General features: G+C 39.4%; 1 protein-coding gene across 5 annotated transcripts in view; it reads left to right on the top strand.

Annotated features, from left to right (window-relative positions):
• LOC106054970 (semaphorin-5A-like) overlaps window positions 1-22,076 on the top strand; it is a 190,710-nt gene that overhangs the window by 3,261 nt on the left and 165,373 nt on the right. For all 5 annotated transcript variants that reach the window (XM_056045776.1, XM_056045772.1, XM_056045774.1 and 2 more), the window contains exon 2: window positions 5,133-5,494. The gene's annotated coding sequence lies outside the window, so the exon portion shown is untranslated. The remainder of the gene's footprint in view (window positions 1-5,132; window positions 5,495-22,076) is intronic.

The following is a 22,076-nucleotide window of genomic DNA, read 5'->3' as shown; positions in this document are numbered from 1 at the left end:
ACATCCTTCCATTCAGATCTCTCCTGGGCCTTTCGTCTCCACGCCCTAACCCCAAGCTGCTTCAGATCTGCTTCCACGTCATCTATCCATCGCATTCGGGGTCTGCCTTTGGGTCGCCTGCCTTTTGGTTTTTGCCTGTATACGATTTTCGCCCCTCTGTTGTCTGACATTCTTTCAAGGTGACCTGCCCAACGTAGTCTGTTCTTTTTTATTTCGTTCACTATTGGAGGGTCTTCATATAATTGATATAACTCATGGTTAGTGCGTGTCCTCCACCCTGTTTCATCCTGTATGGCACCATAGATGATCTTATTGATAAAACAACGCAAAAAAATTGTCACGTGACAACCATCATGAATTAAACATGAGATCGTAAATTATATAGAAGAGATAGAGCAACACGTGCTAAATGTTGTTTGTTTACGATTGGTGAATGAGGTCCATTGTTCATTATAGACTAGACAATGCACAAAATTGAAAAAAATCAGTTTGTACTAATTCGAGTTTCCGGAACCTGGGATTGTTTGAAAAGTCAAGTGTCAATCAGGAAATTTTAGCTATTTATTTATATTTTTATCGTTAGTTAGGATAAAAGTTTTTTAATCTGACGAAATACCAACATTAAAATCTTTGGGATTGTCTAGTCATTTTTTTTTCGACATTTAGATTATACTTCCATTTACACTGACACACAAGACAAACAGGTCAACGCACCTTCGTCCAGACCATATAATACTGTTGAGCAGTCAAGGTTATTGAGAAGTTGTATATAGTTCATGATCAAATACACTGTTCGTTGTAATATACCCGCTGGAGTTCATCAATTATAAAGTCATACTCGCAGATATAGGAGCATTAGCGAGTGGTCCAAACAAGATTAGTTTTTCATGTTTTTTTTTTTAAATTTTATGGAGTTCATTGTTTCATAAAACAAGATTTATTATAAAACATTTTAAATACAAAAAAATAAAGAAACTGATTGAGCTTCGAAAAAAATGAATAATTAGCAGCTGTGTCGAAATTTTAATTCGTGAACATCAGGGCTTTAGTGTCATCCATAAGTTCTCACGTGAGCCCCAACTAGTCAAGAGTCATGGGCCCAAGTGCAATGAACCACTTTACGCCATTGTTGCTACCCCTCCGGCTTTGGGCCTCTAATGGTCGTGGGACCAGGTCCATTGAATCCCTTCGCTCCATGGATGGCACGCCACTGAATAGAGTTACGTACACACTCTTAACACTACAATTGCCAACAACACATAAGACACTAACATTGTACTTTGACAGTTATTCAGTACTGAAGCGATTACATTGCCAACAACACATAAGACACTAACATAAGTTTACGGTTTACACAACAGTTCACATTAAAATTGTTCATAAACTGTCCAAACTTGACGATCACTGGGCTGTCCATTGTCCTGTGTTGTAGACGAACGAAGTTTTTTGGGATTCTTTGGGAAGGATCTGTCCTTGTTTCCTATGGAAGCCCAAAGATTCCAAGAAATATAAATGGTTATTCAGTACTGAAGAGATTACCTTGCCAACAACACATAAGACACTAACGTTAGTTTACACAACAGTTCAATTTAAAATTGTTCATAAACTGTCCAAATTCTTTGCCACGAATGCGAAGCGGTAAGAATAGACTCACTTCAGCATCAAAAATATAACAAGAATTCAAGTTAATAATTTAGTTTATATACATTAGAATAATTTGTGTCATTGTCAACTTAAAATGAACATGTCTATTTATTTTTTACAAAGCTTATATCAACTCTGTCTGTCTGGTAAAAGTGTGAACACGTTATTTCTCCCACACCCATTCTCGGATCGAGTTGAAACTTCGCACAATTAATCACTGACAGAGACAAGACATGAATCAATTTTAAAAACAATAACCTATTTGTCAATTTATTACTGGTAATTAATATTTGTTTGATACCAACAAGGGAAACTAAGTATTCAGTATTCACTGATATGGCTAAAATTGTGGAGTTTATCCCTCTTAAATAATTGTTAACGTTATTTCTCCCTCGCGCACTCTCCTATCAAGCTAATACTCTAAAGAATTATTTATTTACAAAACATGAACCAATAAAAAGTAAATACTCAATTGGTCAATTAGTTATTGGTAAATCATTATTTGGCCTGATATAGAATAAGGGAAATAACGTGTTGATATAGTTTTAAGGGTGGAGTTCTTCCCCTTTAGATAAACTTTTGTAATTTTTATATTTTCTGGTTAACACAATGTCTCCGTTGTCCAAGGGTCTCAACCTGATCATGATGATCCCCAAAGCTAGTTTGTAATTAATAGGCTCATTCTTCACTGGGAGTTGATCTTCAGCCACTGGGCTAAGAGGCCAAGCAGATTGCCACCCGACAATCTCAACCTACTTACTATATGATTCGCCAGCTTGTTATTATTAACCGTTTAATTTTAATAACTTGGGAAAAATAATTGAAAGTGTAAAGTAGACTAGATGAATTTCCGTGTGAGTTTAGGGTTAAGGCAATCTCAAAGAGAGTCTTTTTCTCTTGTCAAAGCTTTAAACCAAGGAGAAACATTAAAAAAAATACTTTTAACTCTTTCTCTCCGTAATTATTTTTTCCACGTTTCGAAGGAATTCTTCTTTTTGCCCGTTACCATTTCACTCCCCTGTTATGATTAAGCTGTTATGATTAAGTTGTTATGATTAAGCTGTTATGATTAAGTTGTTATGATTAAGCTGTTATGATTAAGCTGTTATGATTAAGCTTCAATAGCTTTGTTGTTTGTGATCAGAAAATGTTTCATTTTGGTACAGGATTAAAGGGGAAATGCACGCTCTTTTTATATGACACAAAGTCAAGTTTATTAATTTAAACATTGAATTAATTTAATGAGATCAAATCAACGATCGTATCGTCGATTAGGAGAGAAAGAGTTTTTAAAAATTAAACAAAGCTTATATTAAGTGTAATTGTATCATTTAGTTTAGATCAGCCATGTAATTGTATATATGATGACCACATAAATATAATAAATCTGCGCAATTAGAAATATTTTTACTCATTGTTTTTTTTTTTGTTTCGCGCAATTTCTTCTCAGTGCGCTGTGATCCTATCACTTGTCTGGACAATTTGTGACAGGGGGCGGGAAGAAGGGGGGGGGGGCCTTGGTGAATGTTGACATGATCGTTTTTTTAAATGCAATAAAAATGTTCACTCGGGGGTCCTCAAGGGGACGAATTAAACCTATACCGGGCTATACCACCACATCTGTCAATTACGGTTTATTTACCTAGTTCAAGATAACAAACAAAATAATCAATTATCAATTGTTAATTAACTAATTGGTTAATTTTTTTAAAATTTGATTCTTGTGTTGTCAGGTAAAAAGAAATAATTGTGCATAATTGCAAAATTAATCCGAGATTAGGTGTGGAAGAAATATTGTCTACAAACGTTTTACTAGACAGACAGAGCTGATAAAAGCTTTGTAAAAACCTCCACAGGTCTCGCGTAATTTCCCCCCCCCCCCCCAAATTTCTCTTTGATATGTAAATTAGATACATTTTTCATGCGCCTGGTTAATGCCCTTATATGTGTGTGTGCGTGTTTGTATTTATATACATGTTAAGGTGTCGTCGATATATTTATAACACTCCCGAGATTAACTTGTTAGAAGACAAAGAAGGGGGGGGGGGTGGGGGGTCCTCTTTGTATATTTTTTTTATGTATGGGGGAACCATATCACAGCTAGTATCAGATCCAACCGCATGTAATGGTTGTGGGGATTAAACTATCAAATGATAACATCCTGCTTCAACCAGGGCTACCTTGCTATACGACTCCCTACCTTAACAAGGCTACCTCACTTAAATTGGGTCTTCTTATTTCACCAGGGCTACCTCACTTTATCAGGGACTCCTTATCCAAACAGGGCTACCTGACTTTACTTGGAGGCTCACTAGTCCGCCAAGGCTACCTTACATTATGAGGGACTCCTCATCCAAACAAGGCTACCTCCACTTTAACTGGAGACTTCCTATTCCACCAGGGCTACATCACTTTTATAGAGGTCCTGTACTCCATCAAGGTGACCTCACTTTAAAATAGAGACTCTCTACTCCGCCTTGGCTACCTATTTGAACCAGAGACCCATACTACACTTGGGCTATCTCACTTTACACGTTACTCCCTACTACACTAGGGTTACCTCACAATAGATCACTTCTAAACCTTGGCTACCTCACTTTACCAGAGACTGCCTGATCCACAAGAGAGTTCTGGGAAAACTTTGAGCGCAAATTATATTTCTCTGTTTCTCTAGCCCTTTCTCTCTCTCTCTCTCTCTCTCTCTCTCTGTAGTATGTTGGAACCATCTACTTTGAAATGCGAGCGTGTTTGGGCCATATTATATGAGTTTTACTATTAAGTTGCACCTCTAAGTTGCACCTCTAAGTGCAGCTCTAAGTTGCACATCTAAGTGCACCTCTACTATGGTGCGGTGCGACTACGTTCTGAATCGTGGTGACGTCACGAGGAAACTGACGTCAGAGTGTCCCAGCAGGCACTCCGAAGAACTCACGACATTAAGACTTATTTAAGTATTTTGTCAAGTGTGGAGTATTTTATCACAAACTTACACAAGTGGCTTAAATTATTCGATGTTTATGGCCCCAATGGATATAATTATCAGTCATCACAATAAAATTAAGGGGCCGCGGTGGCTGAATAGGTAAGCGCTTGGCTTCCGAACCTGGGATCCTGGGTTCGAATCTCGGCGAAGTCTGGGATTTTGAATGTCGGGATTTTTAGGGAGCTCCTGAGACAACCCAACTCTATAGGTACTTGACTTAAGTTGGCGAAAGTAAAGGCGGTCGTTGTGCTGACCATATGGCAACCTGCTCGTTAGCCGCTCGAAAGAAACGGATGACCTTAACATCGTCCGCCCTATAGATCGGAAAGTCTGAAATGGGAACATTTACTTTTTACAATGAAAACTATGAAGAACACCTAAAAGTAATCATGCATTTTTTTCCCCTCTATGCCTAATAGCGCATTGAGCCTACATTTTGTTTGTTAACAGCGCTCCATAAATTCAATTATTATTATATATTGTTTGCGTGTTTCTCTTTTTCTAGTGATTTAATCGGATTTCACTTAAACACACACAAACGCGTGCAGATACAAGAATTATTTACTTTTAAAACAAAAGTGTTTGTTCACTTAAACACACACAAACGCGTGCAGATACAAGAATTATTTACTTTTAAAACAAAAGTGTTTGTAGTGCGCTACGTCTGTAGTAGTGGTTTCGTATTTAGAACTACGTATAGAGTATTTTCTTGGTGTTTTTGTTACTGCTAAAAAAAAAAAAGAAAAAAACAAACAATTTTGTGTGAGACTTGAGTTTTCAACTTTTGCACATTCGTGAACTTTCGACACTCGGATTAACCGGGGGCAGAAGGCAAAGGCTAAAAGGGATTACCTTGACAAAATGAAGGTAAGTCCACTCTTGTCAACTCGTGTGTGTGTGTTGGAACGGGGGACAGGTATGGGTGTGAGGGGAGGGGAGGGGGGGGGCTGAGAGGGTATATGTGAGCGTGTATGTCGGGAGTGCATCTGTGAGTGTGTGGATGTAAGGTGTGGGAAAAGAATGGGTGATGGTGGTGGTGGTGGTGTGGGGGGGGTGTCTTCTAACATCAGGTATTTTACGAATTCTGTCTGTCGCAGTGTTGCTGAATGTGACAACGCGCTGTTGACCCAAAGTGTGACATACAGCCGGAGTTGTGTGGACATACAGACTGTAGTTGTTGTCATGTGTTGTGAGGACATATTGATTGTTGTTGTTGTCATGTGTTGTGTGGGCATATAGACTGTAGTTGTTGTCATGTGTTGTGAGGACATATTGACTGTTGTTGTTGTCATGTGTTGTGCGGACATATAGACTGTAGTTGATGTCATGTTTTGAGTGGACATATTGTCGTTATTATAAGCGAAATAATTGTCAGTTGAAACAGAATGAGACTGTAGATTATTGCTAGATCTAGCTATAGAAAAGTTAAATATGTGACCCTGCCGGATCAAGTAAAAAAAAGGGACGTTTGGGCCACGATGCCTTCATCAGCTACAAGGCAAGCAAAAACAAAACTAAATACACCCAATTAACACACAATTCAACAAAGTTTAGTAGTAAAGGCTGTACATAGTATACATTTGTTTTTGTTTAGTTTTACATGTTTCGGATGTTCCTTCAGAGTTGAAGATAGTTTACTTCCTAGTCCAAACCTCCCGCTGGACGACGGGGCATGGGAGCGGGCAGGATTTGAACACTTGACCATCGATAAATTCGAACGACAGTCCAGCGCGCAAGCCGCACGACCAGGCAGCCATCCTGCATTTGTATATATATATATATATATAGAGAGAGAGACTACCGCTGATTAAATTATTATGATTTTTTTTTTTGGTTTCTGAATTTCCATTTTAGTGCATTTTATTTATTTATAAATAAATCATTTCGTATAACTTGTATGATGAAATTTAGATTGTGAAATAATTTAAAATTTCCTTTTGTTTTTCACGCTTGATCTGTATATCATCCAATCCAATCAATTAGCCGTATTATTCAATGTTGTATCCAATAGGACAACTTTCCTGTTGAAATGAAAAACATGTAAAAAAATGTTTTATAAAGATATACTTGGATAGTCTCAGAACAGGTTTTAAGCTTTGATTTTAAATATTGAAACATGAAACAACAATGTTGGCTACCGCCAGGCAATTTTTAATACAATAGTCAATAGTCCAGTGTACTATTGTATTGCATTCCTTAGTGTACGTCTAGACCTAGAATTAATAATAATAAAAAAGTATAGTTTTCATTAGTGGTTCTCAAACCGTAATGCCCGCGAACTCCCGTCAAAGAATTCCCCGCGGACGGTTACGAACTGCTCGGACAGTGCGAACAACTTCAGAAATAAAATTAAAGAATAGCCATGATTCACCATGTGGGCTCATGTTGAGGAAATGGAGAAGCAAAACCAAGAAAAGAAAACAGTAAGAAAGAAGAAAAACCTCCATTATTAAACTTCAAATATTATAAAATAATTTTATAAAAATAATTTAAGTTTGGTTCATTACGTCATATTGGCTCTAGACCTAGATATAGTCTCCAGCCAAATTTATATTTATTGATTATTTTTTACTTGGAAAAATTATAACGGTCAAACTAAAGTTTTCTCCATGTCGCCAACGAGCTAGTAATTCTTTATTAACGATGTACGTTAATTGTTTTAATTTCTAGAAACATCGTTAGAGCCGTTTTTTGAGATCAGCGTCTAGGTTCCAGGTTCCGTGAAGGGCTGACTTATATAGAAGTATTGTAAAAAAAAAACAACAAATCTCTTAATACTAACTTATGTTTTTAAATACCGCATGTTATGAGTTAATAATCGATAATAAGTAATATAGATGATGGAGGCCATAGGCGAAGTGAACTAGATGGCCCGAAATGAAAGGCAAAAAATATTAAACAGTGTTAATATAAAAATAACGAAAACCATTTCAAACCCAGTGACTCCAGCAACAATGGACACATGTGTCGCTATTTCTTCTATTTAAAAAAAAAATTGTTTTGAGTCCTATGCGTGGCCCACACCAGTCGGAGGTCCCAGGACTAGTTTGCGTATCCCTAAGGCCGGCCCTGCCCCACTTGCTGTCGCAGACCAACACCCTGCCTTCGCGATCACAAGATCTGAGTTCCCACTGATTCCCAACCTTTTTATTTATTTATTTTGTTCACATTTTCGCACTCTCCACTACCCCCCCCCCTTTTTAATCCCGTTAATTCCTCGCCACTGCATCCATGATCCGCCTTTGAACTATTATGTATTTCAAAAAAACAAAACAAAAAAAAAAAACCACCTAAAAACTGTATTAATCCCTTCGGCTTAGCACTTCGTACCCCCCTTCCCCTCCCTCCCCACCCAGCCTTTTTGTTCATGGCTACATGCATAGCAGTCTAAGAATGTAGCACAGACTGGAGATATGTATTCGTAATGAATGTGTGTCGTCTGCTACATAGCTTGCTGACAGTTTCCATTTAAACATGCCACTAGCAGACAAATACCTCCAGACGTACAAGAGTAACACGTACATTTTAGTTTCTACTAGTCAATAGACCCGTCACTACTTGGCTCGATTCAAACTAAACACCAAAAAAAAAAAAAAACCCGAATAAATAATCAATACTATTTATATTTCGTTTATTGCATGGACCTATGTAGAGATACCTGTGGTGAAGTTTGCGACGACCTATGCTAGTATTTATTTGTGAGTCATCTATTGCACCTTCGTTTTGCTTCGTTTTTTTTAAAATCTAATATGTTAATGAGTTGCACTTAGTTTAGGATAAATAATAATAGTATGAGAAAGCTGTGCAAACATAGGTCCAATATATCATGCCACAACAATTTGCCTTTAATGAGTCTACGTCTTCATAATTACTAAGCAGTGACTAAACACTAGGTAGAAAACTTCGAAAAATAAGCGCCTTTAAAATACTTGAATGAGGTCCTTTAACTCTCTAAGATACCTAGATTTCATAATACGACGCACTTGGCTGTATAAATCTGTTCACTTTCCTGTCTGTTTTTGGCGCCTACGACAGCTAATGGTGGCAGAGTTATTGAATGTAAATACTTATCATAATAGCCTCGGGGGAGGAAACTCACTGGCTTGATAAGTTATGTCCCATTACACCCGTCAAAAGGAGTAAAGAGAGGTGTACACTAAATGCATATTTTAATCTCTGTAAGATTTATTCTGATGTGAACATCACGTGCTGAGAGGACATTTAATGTGATGCCACTGTTCATATGGGCTACCTGGGATTGAATCTTAGCATTCTGTGTATGTTTTGCTGATATTGGAATGCTACAGCAATCTTCTATATCTTATCTTATATATTACAGACTTTACTTCAAAATAGAATATAATTACGTCCTACGCATTTCATGTTTCAATCTAGTCATACATGTTAATCAATGACTTCCTTGGTTTTCCTGGCTGATTCAGGCAACCCTTCCCATTCTCTAATGCCACTAGGGAAGAAGGAGCACTTGTACGAATTTGTTCTAGCGTATGGAATAGGGAATGTGCCTCTATCTTTGTGTCTTTCTGAGTTCTGCGACAAAGAAGCCAGAATCCGTTATAAAAAGAATGAAATTAAGAAACTAAGCGTTGTCCTAGCAGCACACCGATATGACTTCATATGCATTGTCAGAAAAGCTATAAAAGAAACAATAAACATTATTTAAACATTAGAGTAAAGAAATTCCTTTTAGTGTTAATGAAAGTTATACTGATAAAATGTCTTGTATATCTGCATATCTGGTCACTGTTGTTTTGTTTTATTTTGTTCCCAATTTTTGTTGGTTTAGATACCCAGTATTGTCAATAAACAATTAACATGGAAAAAAAAAAAAAGGCAACCTGTTTTAAGTGGCCCACGGTTAACGATTCCTTGTGGGCAGACCAACCCCCTATACCTTTCCCTAACTCAGGTATCCATTAAAGCTGACCGGACATTAACCTGACAGTCCTCGATTTGGAAACTCAACCTTTCAGCCAATACTCTCTCTCTCGTTATCCATTGACTTGTCGATAATAGGTCATAATTTGCTGTCAGTATTGCATTAGTTTATAGAAGTGGTGCTTTCAATACAAGTTATGACTAGAAGCCTTCTTCCTCTTCACCATAAGAATATGTAACATTCAAAGGCAGATAGCCAAAGGTCTCACTAACCTGGACATAGGTCAAGCTGGCTTTGAACATGGGCAAAAGGCCAACCCGTTTACCTTAGACAGTCTAGACATTGTTTGAAGGTAAAAGTTTGCAAGGGGGGAGGGAGGGGGAAGGGAAGGTGGTGGAGTGGTCAGAGAGTGAACCGTTCCATTGATTGGCACCAAGCTCGAGGCACAAAGACGTACGCAGCGTGATAGCGTATGTCTGTGGGTGATAACACGTAACGGTCCAGGTCAGGACCAGGGGGTGATAGCTGTACCCTACAGACAAAGCAGTTATCTGCGGGGTGATCCACGCTGAGGATCCCCAAGTGTTTTTTCGCCAACGCCCTCAGTTTAAGTCCTATCCTTGGAGATTGCCCAAACCATAGGCGTATTTTTTTTTTACTTTGGGGGGAAAAAAAAGGGGGGTGGGGGTAGGTATAAAGTTGTGTTAGACTTCTATAGATATATCTGGTATAGTTGTAAGGCTTGAACAAATATTGAATGACAAGTCTTTGTTTAGAAGAGTTGTTTTTTAAAAAAAAAATCCCCCTCACTGTATTTTAGATCAGAGCTAATTAATTGGTAGGGTACATTAGAATGCGTGGTTGAGGTATCGCATTTTTTGTATGGCGAGTTAATGGGCACGAAAGAATCCCCATATTGCGTGTCCCCCTTTCAGGCGCCTCGAAAGACCGCCTATTATTTCATAGACTCGCGCCTTTCAAAATACCTTATAATAATAATCATAATACACACACAAAAAAAACGCAAGTTCTATGGCCATATAAACGAGATCCTCAGGGCTCGCAAAGACTTTCCTACAAGGAACAGTACCAGGAATAAAAAAAAAGAGGCAGACAGAGGAGAAAACGTTAAGGAATGATCAGTCCTTGGAATATAATCTAATACTGGCTAAAGATGAATGGAGACCAGTGTTAGATCTTGTGTGGTGCCCCAAAGGTCCACCAGCCTCAGGAACTTGTGAAGGTGAATCCTGTATCCAGTCCAACATAGATCCTGACAAAAATACGTCTGTATATATATATAAATATATATATATATATATATATATATATATATATATATATATATATATATATATATATATATATATATATATATAAAGTGTAACGGGACGATACTGTAAACCGCCTCCTGTATCGTTTGCAATGTTTATTTAGCCTGAGTTAGTTAGCACTTAGTAGAGGGGCAAAGAAAAGGATATGTCTGAAATCGTATCTCAGTTTTCATGTCTGCGTCTAATGAGCCCCTTGCACATTTGCGGTCTCTGCGGGGTCGCGGAATTATTTCTGTACACACACACACAATGCCCTCGCTAATACAGCCAGAGGTGTGTGTGTGTGTGTGTGTTGGTGTGAAGTTTTGGCATACTGACACACAATGTGAACACGTCTGTCATGACGTCGGCATTAAAGACGAGGCATTAATGCACATACGTATTTAAAAAAAAAGGCGGCATTTAAAAAAAAAGGCGGGGGGGGGGGGGGGAGGGGCAGACTTGTCGAGCAGTGTATTTACTTTTCGACACGCTTGAGTGCACCCCGTGATTCACACACCAAACATCTGCCATTAATAAGAGGCCCCTCTAATGCCGCGCATGGTTTTAGACATTTGCAGAAAATGCTTTAAAAATGTAATTCTTTACTTATAGTTTTCATTTTATTGCCTATATGTAGCGGTTCTCAAACTGCAGAAGGGAAAGTTTCCAAAATTTCAAGAGCTCGCTTAGCTCCCCCCATGGCGACATAGCGACATACGCTGATTTGGAGGAAAAAAAATGGGGGCCGGGGTAAAGATCCTTGGCGACTAAGTAAAAATGACTGTCTTGCCCCCAAAACATAGGTTCAGATCCTAGACTAATGCTTCACTATTGTCTACCAGCCGTTACGATATGTTGACTAACTCCCCTTATATTGATCAGGGAGGTACATTTCTAAGCACCAGACCATAATACCATGCAGTATCGATTAAGATAATGTTCTAGGCGTCATATAAATACTTATGGATATCGTGTCCGTTCTTATATATGTTTTTATGGTCTCAATATGTTTTTGAGGAAGATTTGAAAATTGATATCTAGTTTACATTCCAGACAGATCGAAAATGGGCGCCAATTAGGCTGACGACTCTCTTTTAAGTGAGCTGCCTTGTGGTTTTGGTTTGCGCTTCTGGCTGTCGTTGTGATGGTCTTTGGTTCAAACCTTTCCCCCTTCATTTCTGAAGGAACTTACAAAAAATATATGCTATTTGAGCATGGAATGGGTTGCTTGAACCATCCAACCAAACCAATGACTTGGCAGAATTTAGGTCATACTAGATGCACGACGCGTAGGACGTAATGATAGGCAGAACTTAGGTCATTGGTTAACATGCATACTAGATGCACGACGCGTAGGCCGTAATGATAGGCAGAACTTAGGTCATTGGTTAACATGCATACTAGATGCACGACGCGTAGGCCGTAATGATAGGCAGAACTTAGGTCATTAGGTTAACATGCATACTAGATGCACGACGCGTAGGCCGTAATGATAGGCAGAACTTAGGTCATTGGTTAACATGCATACTAGATGCACGACGCGTAGGCCGTAATGATAGGCAGAACTTAGGTCATTAGGTTAACATGCATACTAGATGCACGACGCGTAGGCCATAATGATAGGCAGAACTTAGGTCATTGGTTAACATGCATACTAGATGCACGACGCGTAGGCCGTAATGATAGGCAGAACTTAGGTCATTAGGTTAACATGCATACTAGATGCACGACGCGTAGGCCGTAATGATAGGCAGAACTTAGGTCATTGGTTAACATGCATACTAGATGCACAACGCGTAGGTCGTAATAATCTTTTTTTTTTAAGTAACGTCTGTATTATATAAGAATAAGATAAGATACATACAATTCAATGCGTGCCTAATAGAAACATTGAACGTCTTTTGAAACGCCACTTGGTTTCCTTGGGCTATTACAAAATTGATAAATCGTTGTGGTAGCTGCACAACATTCTAGTACACACTTCCTTCTCGGCACGAATAAACTCTTATATTCCAGGAGTTTATATTGTCATCTCTTATTTTCTCTATTTGGAACAGTTCAGCTATTATAATCTGTTCGCCTCTTCATTACTAAGTTGCTGGACTTCATTGAATGTTGGAGGTAGGTTTCGAAACCCTGTACCAATGTGACGGTGGGCGCAGTGGCTGAGTGCGTTAAGCACTCTGCTTCCGAATCTTGAGCTCGAATTACGGGATTTTTATGTCGCCCCTGAGTCCACCCTACTTTAATGGGCACCTGTCTTGAGCTTGGGAAAGTATAGGCGGCTGGTCGTTGTACTGGCCACATGACACCATGCTTGTTAACCGTTGGCAAAAAAAAAAACAAAAAAAAAACCAGAGGACCTTAACACCATCTACCCCATAAATCGCAAGGTCTCAAGACGAAGGTCTTAAGCACGACTTTTACGACCAGTCAAGGCAATCATCCTTGCTGTACTCAAAGCATGTTTGTTAAGATGATTTTTTTTTTATTGCCATAGGGGCGGATTCATATCTTGTAGAGGTTTGAGAATCCTTGACTTTTAATATGAACCCAAATGTTTTGGCCAGGTAAGTGCTGCCATTCAGGTACTACGCTGTTTCATAAATAGAAAACTACAAAATAAAAAAATAAAAAAAGGCTTTGACTATTCTCTTTAATAAATCACTTGATTCAGTCAATGTACCGAAGTGGAAGTCTGTGGGTTTTTTAAAAAGGGGGGGGGGGCTGACATTTTTGTATCAACAGACTGAATGCCTGGTTGTAAGACTGGAGAAGGACTTAATGAACGGTTGGGGTGGTGGGGAGGGGATACCTGGGTAAAAGGTAGTCTGACGTTTGGAAACACCTGGAGATTTCTGTTGGCGATATGGCGGTTGATTTGGAAAAAGAGATGTCGGGGTGGGGGGTGGGGGGGGGGGAGTCGTAGGTAAGATAGTTCGATGAGGATAACACATGGAGGGGGGTATACAGAGGGATTGGTACGTTTTGGAAGTGTAGCTCCTGGATGACATCCAGAACTGGATTGGATACATTGGTGTGGCCTGCACCGTCTCGGATAAGTGTGAGTTGTACGTGTGTACTGTTTGGCAACAGCGTTCCACGTTGAATCAGGTAAAAAAGGCCTTGGTGTGTTCATGATGAACTGTACATAGCAACTTACAACATAGCAACTTTACAACATAGCATTGTGTGCTGTGTACATGTTAACCTGCTAACCCAGTGGTAATATTCAAATTGTATTGTGCACATGTGTGACAAATTGTCTTGGGTGGTAGATATGTTCTAGTATTTCCAGAAAAGGAGGCGCTTGGCTTTCGAACCTGGGGTCCCGGGTTCGAATCCTGGTGAAGACTGAGATTTTTAATTTCGGGATCTTTGGGCCCTTATGAATGAGGGCAAAAGATTAACTTTTCAACCGAAGGCGATGAGTTTAAATCCTGTTTTAAATGTTTTGAGGCTCGCTCGTGAAGAGTACATTAAGTGACGTATTTCGTACAAAGTTTCTGTAAGCTCATTTTTAAAAGTAAAGTTCCCCTTTCAGACTTTGTGGTCTATAGGGCAGATGATGTAAAGTTCATCTGATTCTGTGGCCTACGGTTAACGAGGGTGTCATGTGGCCAGCACAACGACCAACCGCCTTTACTTTTCCCCAACTAACGTTAGGTACCCGTTAGAGCTGGGTGGACTCAGGTGCGCCCGAAGATCCTGTAGTTAAATCCCAGTCTTCACCAGGATTCGAACCCCCGGACCCCGGTTCGGTAGCCAAGCGCTTTACCTCTCAGCCACCGGGCCTCCAAGCTCATTTGTACTGTCCACCAAATTGTCTTGTTAAAAAAGGTCACATAAAATTTTATTTTTTTAAAAGGCAGTTTTAATTAAAAAGATACACCAGGGGTACACAATTGGGATTTCAAATAATCTTATCGCTTTCAGAGCAGTGGGGGGGGGGGGGGGGAAAGTAAAATGGCTGCACTAGTAACCTATATATCTGAGCTGACATGGTTATTTATAGCTTTGTCACATGCAGCTAACACTGTATCCTGTAAGTTGACCGATATGTAAGTTGATACACAACAGTCGGTGTCGTATCAACCTACTTCAACCTAATTTACACGATCCGTATTCACGTGTGGGTGATAATTGTCCGTAAGAATGATTCCCTGTTTCTCAAATGTCAACCTCCGCCCCCGCCCCTTTTGTTATTCAATTCTTGAGTGGTCATTGCTCACACAGCATCGTTTAGTTTACAGAGAGAGAGGGAGAAAAAGTGAAAGAGAGAGAAAGAGAGAAACAACGAGAGAAACAAAGAGAGAAAAAGAAAAAGAGAGAGAAAGAGAGAAACAAAGAGAGAGATAGAAAGAGAGAAACAAAGAGAGAAAAAGAGAAAGAGAAACAAAGAGAGAAAAAGAGAAAGAGAGAGAAAGAGAGAAACAAAGAGAGAAACAAAGAGATAGAAACAACGAGAAAGAAAAAGAGAGAAAGAATGAGAGAAAAAGGAAAAAGAGAGAGAAAGAGAGAAACAAAGAGAGAGAGAAAGAGAGAAGCAACGAGAGAAAAAGAGAAAGAGAAACAAAGAGAGAAAAAGAAAAAGAGAGAGAAATAGAGAAACAAAGAGAGAGAAAGAGAGAAACAACGAGAGAGAAAGAGAGAAACAACGAGAGAAACAAAGAGAGAGAAAGAAAGAGAGAATGAAAAAGCGAGAGAAAGAAAAAGAGAGAGAAAGCGATAAACAAAGAGAGAAACAAAGAGAGAGAAAGAGAAACAACGAGCGAAACAAAGAGAGAAAGAGAAACAAAGAGAGATAAAGAGAGAAACAACGAGAGAAAGAAAAAGAGAGAGAATGAAAAAGAGAGAATGTAAAAGAGAGAAAGAGAAACAACGAGAGAAACAAAAAGAGAGAAAGAGACGGAAAGAGAGAGAAAGAAAGAGAGAGAAAAAAGATAGTGTGTGTTGTATACTAAGATGTAACTTACACCTGGAGTTATGTTCAGTGTCACCCCGGTCTGTCCATTCTCCTCCCCCCTAAATAGTTTGGCCAGGTAACTTCTGTATGCAGGTTTTGAAACATCGGTACACTGTTCGGATGAATTCAAACACAGTTAGTTTGTACCTGTTCTTTCTTTTGTCGTAACAACGATACAGGGATTTCAAATTAAATGAATAACTAAATGAGAAGATGATAAGGAGAGTTCGTGCTAGTCACAAACTCAACGTTGACCCCTGAGGCTTGTCAGTGTTTTGACTACTATTATAAATTTATAGTTATTACCCTCATACGAACTGTATATTAAATCTTGTATTAAAAATGGTTTTACTTATTTGCATAAAATATGCACTTTAAAAAAAAAAAAAAAGTACTCTTTATGGATGACTGTACGTAGATGCTACATACCTGTATTTATCTATATTGTAATTACATTAATCACATTAGTTGACAGAACGTTATATTTTGTCCATTTCAATGACATCTTGTAGACTGTTGGTACACTATACCGTGGTGTAAAATAAAGTAAAAACAGAATTCTATTAAATATGTTCAGAATTGTTTATGCGTAAATCTAACCAAGTGCAGATAACAAGAAGCGATGTAGCAATTAAGATGTCTATGTTTGTGTGTTATGAATTATTTCCCCATTATGTGACTTTGTGTGATGAGTCTGTACTAGGTTGTGTGTGTGTGTTTGTGTTTGTACTGGCCGTGGTGAGCCTCTTGTGGGTGTGGGAAGGCGACCACTCTTTTTTTTTTTCGCGAACGCTTTTTAATGTGCATGTTTGTAGCAACGGTGACATGCCATGGTAGAGTCATGACATTCTAATTGACATGTGAATTTACTTTTGACATTTCGAGGGTTTCCCTTAGCGGCAATACGTTCCCACGCTGCACTAATAAATAGAAAGCGCGGTGGCTAAATTTTCAGAGCGCTTTTCTTATTAGCGAAGGTCCCGAGAGTTTGAGCCCTGAAGATTTTAAGCAGCATGTGCGCACGGTGCGCAATAGTGCAATTCAACCTCTCCAGTGCGAGCAATAAGAAATCAATAATAAAAAAAGGGTGACTTTTGCTATAAACTAAAATGTCAAAGACGTTAAAGTGAACTTAACTGCCAACTAGAAGTTACCAATAGTGCTAATAGTGCACAAAAAGTATCAAATGACTTAAAAAAAAAAACAACTAGCTTAACAACACTTCATTTAGTTTATACAGCGGATACACCATAAAAGCTTGCTATTTACATATTTTTTTCCGGACATAGATTAAAATCTCTAATTGTAGGCCACGTACCGGTTCTATAGATCGATTTGCCGTCATAGTAAACGACTTATGAAAATGACTTTTTAAAATGATGCAAGTACAGCTTGCTTTGCATATTTCTTTATATGTTTAACAGTTGAAAACTTAAAAAAAAAAAGAAAATAAACAACCATTTTTGATGACGTCATATCGACCTATTTGTCCTAGCAGTAGGGAAAAGAGAGTTCCAATTTTCATCCGGAGAATATAATCTCTCTATCGTCTTGTCTTTTTCTCACGAGGGTTAATGAAGCGAGCTCTAGTCACACACAGCGAGCCCGGCTAGAGGGTTACAGATGACAGTACCGATATAACACTCTGACATCGCAAAGTTTTGGAATTAGAAAAGCCATTTTCACAACTACCTCCCCACCCCACCAACGCAACAGGTTTTTGTTTTTTTCTTTACAACTTTCCACCCTCTCCCCGAGTCGTTTGCATTGTCGTGTCGAGTGAGACATTATCTTAAATCTACTACCCAAAGTTTAGGATTCTCAAACCGTAAGTCATGTCGTAATGGAAAAAAAAATTAAAAGTTTTTTTTATGCTCTTACGATCTTGTATAAAATACAGTAAAGTATAGTTCCTCTTTCAAACCTTGCGATCCCTAGGGCAAAGGTCATCTGTTTCTATGGCCGACGATTAAGGAGGGTGTCATGTTGCCAGCACATCGACCAGCCCCCCACTACTTTCCCCTCATGCCCCTAATGTACTTTCCCTAATGTACTTTCCCTCATGTACTTTCCTTAATGTACTTTCCCTAATGTACTTTCCCTCATGTACTTTCCTTAATGTACTTTCCCTAATGTACTTTCCATAATGTACTTTCCCTAATGTACTTTCCCTAATGTGCTTTCCCTAATGTACTTTCCCTAATGTACTTTCCATAATGTCCCTAATCCCTAACTAATGCCAGGTACCCATTTAGAGTTGGGTGTACTCAAGTCTTCGCTGAGATTCAAACTTGGGACCCTCCCAAGCGCTTTATTACTCGGCCACCGTGCACCTTGTTTAAAATGTTGGAGTGTAAGATATTAGCAACTTATTGAGGTGTTAAATCTAGAAAAAAATGTTTGAGGAGGGGAAAGATCCGTTAATTACTGAGTTCAATGAACCCTCTTCTAAGTTGGATGACAAAGTCAAACAGGCAAAAGTCTATGACTGTATAAAACAAGTTATTGAATATCATACAATCACTTTTCTAGTGTGAATTAATACTTATCAAGATTGTTCGTCTAGCTAAGAAAGGATTATTACACTTACAATTTTTCCATTTTTTTTTGTATGAAGTTAAATGTGCAGCGTAGAACCTCTTGGCTCCCAAAGCAAGGAGTGGCGAGTTTGAATCCCGTTGAAAAATTGAGATTTTGAAGTCGTGGACGTCCATCAGACCACCTGACTCTGGGCACCAGACTTTAGCTGGCGAAAAGTTTGGTCGTTGTGCTGGCGTCATGACATCCTTGTCAACGCCGTCGCCTCCCACAACCCAAACGATTTTAACATCATCTGCCCATGTACTTGCTTTTTTTGGTCTTGTCATTTTTAGCAACATTTCTTGAGAACGACCCCATCCCCCATGGCTCCTTTGATCCCACAGCCAGTTTGATTGCTGCATCATTAAAACCAGGTCAGGTAGGGATGGTGCTTTGTCGTCGCTGCGAGATCCCCTGGTAGCCGCTGACATTTGTGCAGCAGACGAGGCCATTGTCTCCTAGGTGGTGCGGATGACAAAAGTTAAATGTCGCAGCGACATTCACCGAGCAGGCCAATTTGGTTTTTATTTATATCCATTCATCTTCGACTCAATTTTGATGACGATAGAAATGTCCCTTCCTTTCCATGCCTGCCCCATCTCTCTCTCTCTCTCTCTCTCTCTCTCTCTCTCTCAGACCTGGCATACTAAGCAGACGATGTTATCAGAAATAGGCGCAATTTCAAAAAAATTAAACGCAACTTGGCGACCGCTAAATTGTATCGCGTTGTTCAGGAGAGTTATTGTCGCTGCCTGAAATTATTTAATTCACTATATATGCAAAAAAGACATGTGTGTGTACGTTTGTTTCCACGTGTGTGTGTGTGTGTGTGTTGTGCGTGTGTGTGACAATGCTACAAGCGTCATTATGGTTACGATGCAATTGTTCTTTTCTGAAACTTCTAGATCTAGATCTGTATTCCTTCTGATCAAGACAGTAAACTTCTAGAGAACTAGCAGACGAGGTAAATGCAGAAGAGTGTTGTTAAGGCAGCACAGAATTCGAAATTTAGCGCGCGTTCATCCGTCAGTTAGTAGATATGTGTTTAGGATGAAGAAAATCTTTATTAGAAAAACCTAGAAACATATACAGCATAAATACTAAATCGTATCTTCATGTCCAAAGAACTGGTTTTCACGTCGCTACAAAGTGACCTACATGTTTTGCCACAACCAGCGCTGACATATCCGATGTTCTCTTTTCTTTATTTCGCCTTTTGCAGATTTCTGTTCAGCCTCCTGTATATTTGGCGACCTTTGTAAGAGATCTCCACCTGTCTCGTTTAGAAGCCGCCTGCTGCCAGGTGCTCTCTTCTATGTCAGTTAAGGCAAGCTTGCGCTTACGCTGGTCTTTAGAGCCTTTTCGGGGGGCACCTCTGTTATTCCGACCACCTTTAAGCTCTCCAGAAAATTTACTTTTGGCATTCGTTCGTCAACCGAACGGGATATGTGCCCTGACAGTGTCGTATACATGTTAACCTATCTAATGCAAATCTAATTTGATCTAAGTCTGTTCAACGTCCAATTTCGATCTTCAATGTTTTTCTGATTATTTTTTGTTTCTTTTTGTCGTAAAGTTCGTGTCCAGAAACTGTGAACATTTAGTTCTGGTGTTAGGAGTTATGCCTTGCAAACCTTCAGCCCGTCCCTTTTTTTTTGTGCTGTCTCACGTTGACAATCTTCCGCGGTACATTTATGAACACCTGGACAGATCAGGTAAAATAATGGATCTAACTCAGCTTTGAAAAATATTCTATAGACCAGCGGTTCTCAACCTTTTAAGCTCGGCGACCCCTTTTTACAATCCACCACTCTGCCGCGACCCCCCACCCCCCCCCACACACACACATACAGAAATAGAAGAGTAGACAATAACAATCCATATTTTCGATGGTCTTAGGCGACCCCTGGCAAATCGTCAATCGACCCCCCAAGGGGGTCGCGACCCACAGGTTGAGAACCCCTGCTATAGACAGTGTTATAAAAAACACTGTAAGCTGCTGGGGAAACAGAAAGTAACATATTACCAATTACAGGGGAGATAAAATATATTAAGGGGGGTAACTGTGCCAGCCAGGCGTCGATAAACGATTGAGTGATACATTGGCGTATATAATGGAATATTATATATTTATAGCTTTTATATAGCGCTACTTTCATGCATATAGCATGCTCGGAGCGCTTTGGTCCAATCTCATTTGTGGACAGTGTTGGGGGGGGTGGGGTATATAGTTGGTTTTCCGTGCTGCCTTTAGGCCAGCGGTTCTCAACCTTTTATGCTCGGCGACCCCTTTTTACATACCCCCACTCTGCCGCGACCCCCCCTCCCCATACACATACAGCAATAAAAGAATAGACAACAACAATCCATATTTTCGATGGTCTTAGGCGACCCCTGGCTAATCGTCAATCGACCCCCCCCCAAGGGGGTCGCGACCTATAGGTTGAGAACCCCTGCTTTAGGCGCTCAGTAAACACAACTCTGCCCGAGCCCCCTTCTAGGTAGCCAAGCCAAGCCAGGTTCAAGCGCACTTAGCCTCTCGACCACGCTTCCCATGTTTTGTATAACTTATATAAAAACCTCACGATACACATTTGTATATAAGCGATCTTTTGATAAGAAAAAAAAAGTGTTTGCAAATAAAAGTGTACGGTAAAACGAAATTGAATCCATCAGTGGCGTAGCTAGGAATTTGCCATCATGTGGGGGCCCGGGCGGCCTGACCTCTTTGGGGGCACCTGCATTTTGCGTAACATTTAATATTTAATGTAAAAAATAATTTCGAAGACTCGTTTGTGGAACCCCGTCAAGTGGGAGCCCGGAGGATTTTCAAATTCCCCCCCCCTACCTAGCTACGCCTCTGGAGTCCATGCATACCTAATCTTTTTTTTTTTAAATGCACATCGGGTATAGATCTATAGTATTCTATACACTGTTCAATATTGGTACACTTACAACGTGACAATGCTAGCGGGGCTCTTCTTGGTAAGGAACATATTGTAGTTCAAGATTTTGTTTCTGTCCTATGACAGAACTATGAAAGTAGCATTCTATTCATTCTTGGAGGGTAAAACGGTGGTTGGTATACGTGCGGAAAGATGTTTGGAAATTCACGAAACTGGCAGCGAAGTTGATAATAATAACGCTGATGTGGTGGGTTCGATACCCAAAGTTGCCTTTTTTTTTTTTCACTGACGATCCGATTTGATTGAACTAGATCGTAAAGTAGGAATTTTAAAAAATGTTTAATATTACTTGTTAACTCTTTCTCTCCTAACTGACGATACCAACGTTGATTCCACCAGAATGTGGTAAATAATTACGGAGAGAAAGAGTTAAAATAATGAAACCTAGTTAACTGTATTTGTTTCCATTCCCATACATTCTTCAGTTGTATAACGTATCTGATATGGTTATATTATAATATTGATATATTTCTGACTTTTGTCTTTTCGCATTTTGTTTTAAAATGACTTCTGTCATTTTCTCTCTCCACCTGTCTTTTAGATATATTGCGATCTCCCTTTCTCTCTCTACCTCTCTCTCTCTCTACCTCTCTCTCTCTCTCTGTCCCTCTTTCTCTTTGTCTGTTTCTTTCTCTCTCTACCTCTCTCTCTCTCTGTGTCTTTGTTTTTTCTCTCTCTACCTCTCTCTCTCTCTCTACCTCTCTCTCTCTCTGTCCCTCTT

This window comes from Biomphalaria glabrata, chromosome 11 (genome assembly GCF_947242115.1).
Source record: "Biomphalaria glabrata chromosome 11, xgBioGlab47.1, whole genome shotgun sequence".
NCBI classification, from domain to species: Eukaryota; Metazoa; Mollusca; class Gastropoda; family Planorbidae; genus Biomphalaria; species Biomphalaria glabrata.
This window is presented reverse-complemented; position numbering and strand designations above follow the sequence as displayed.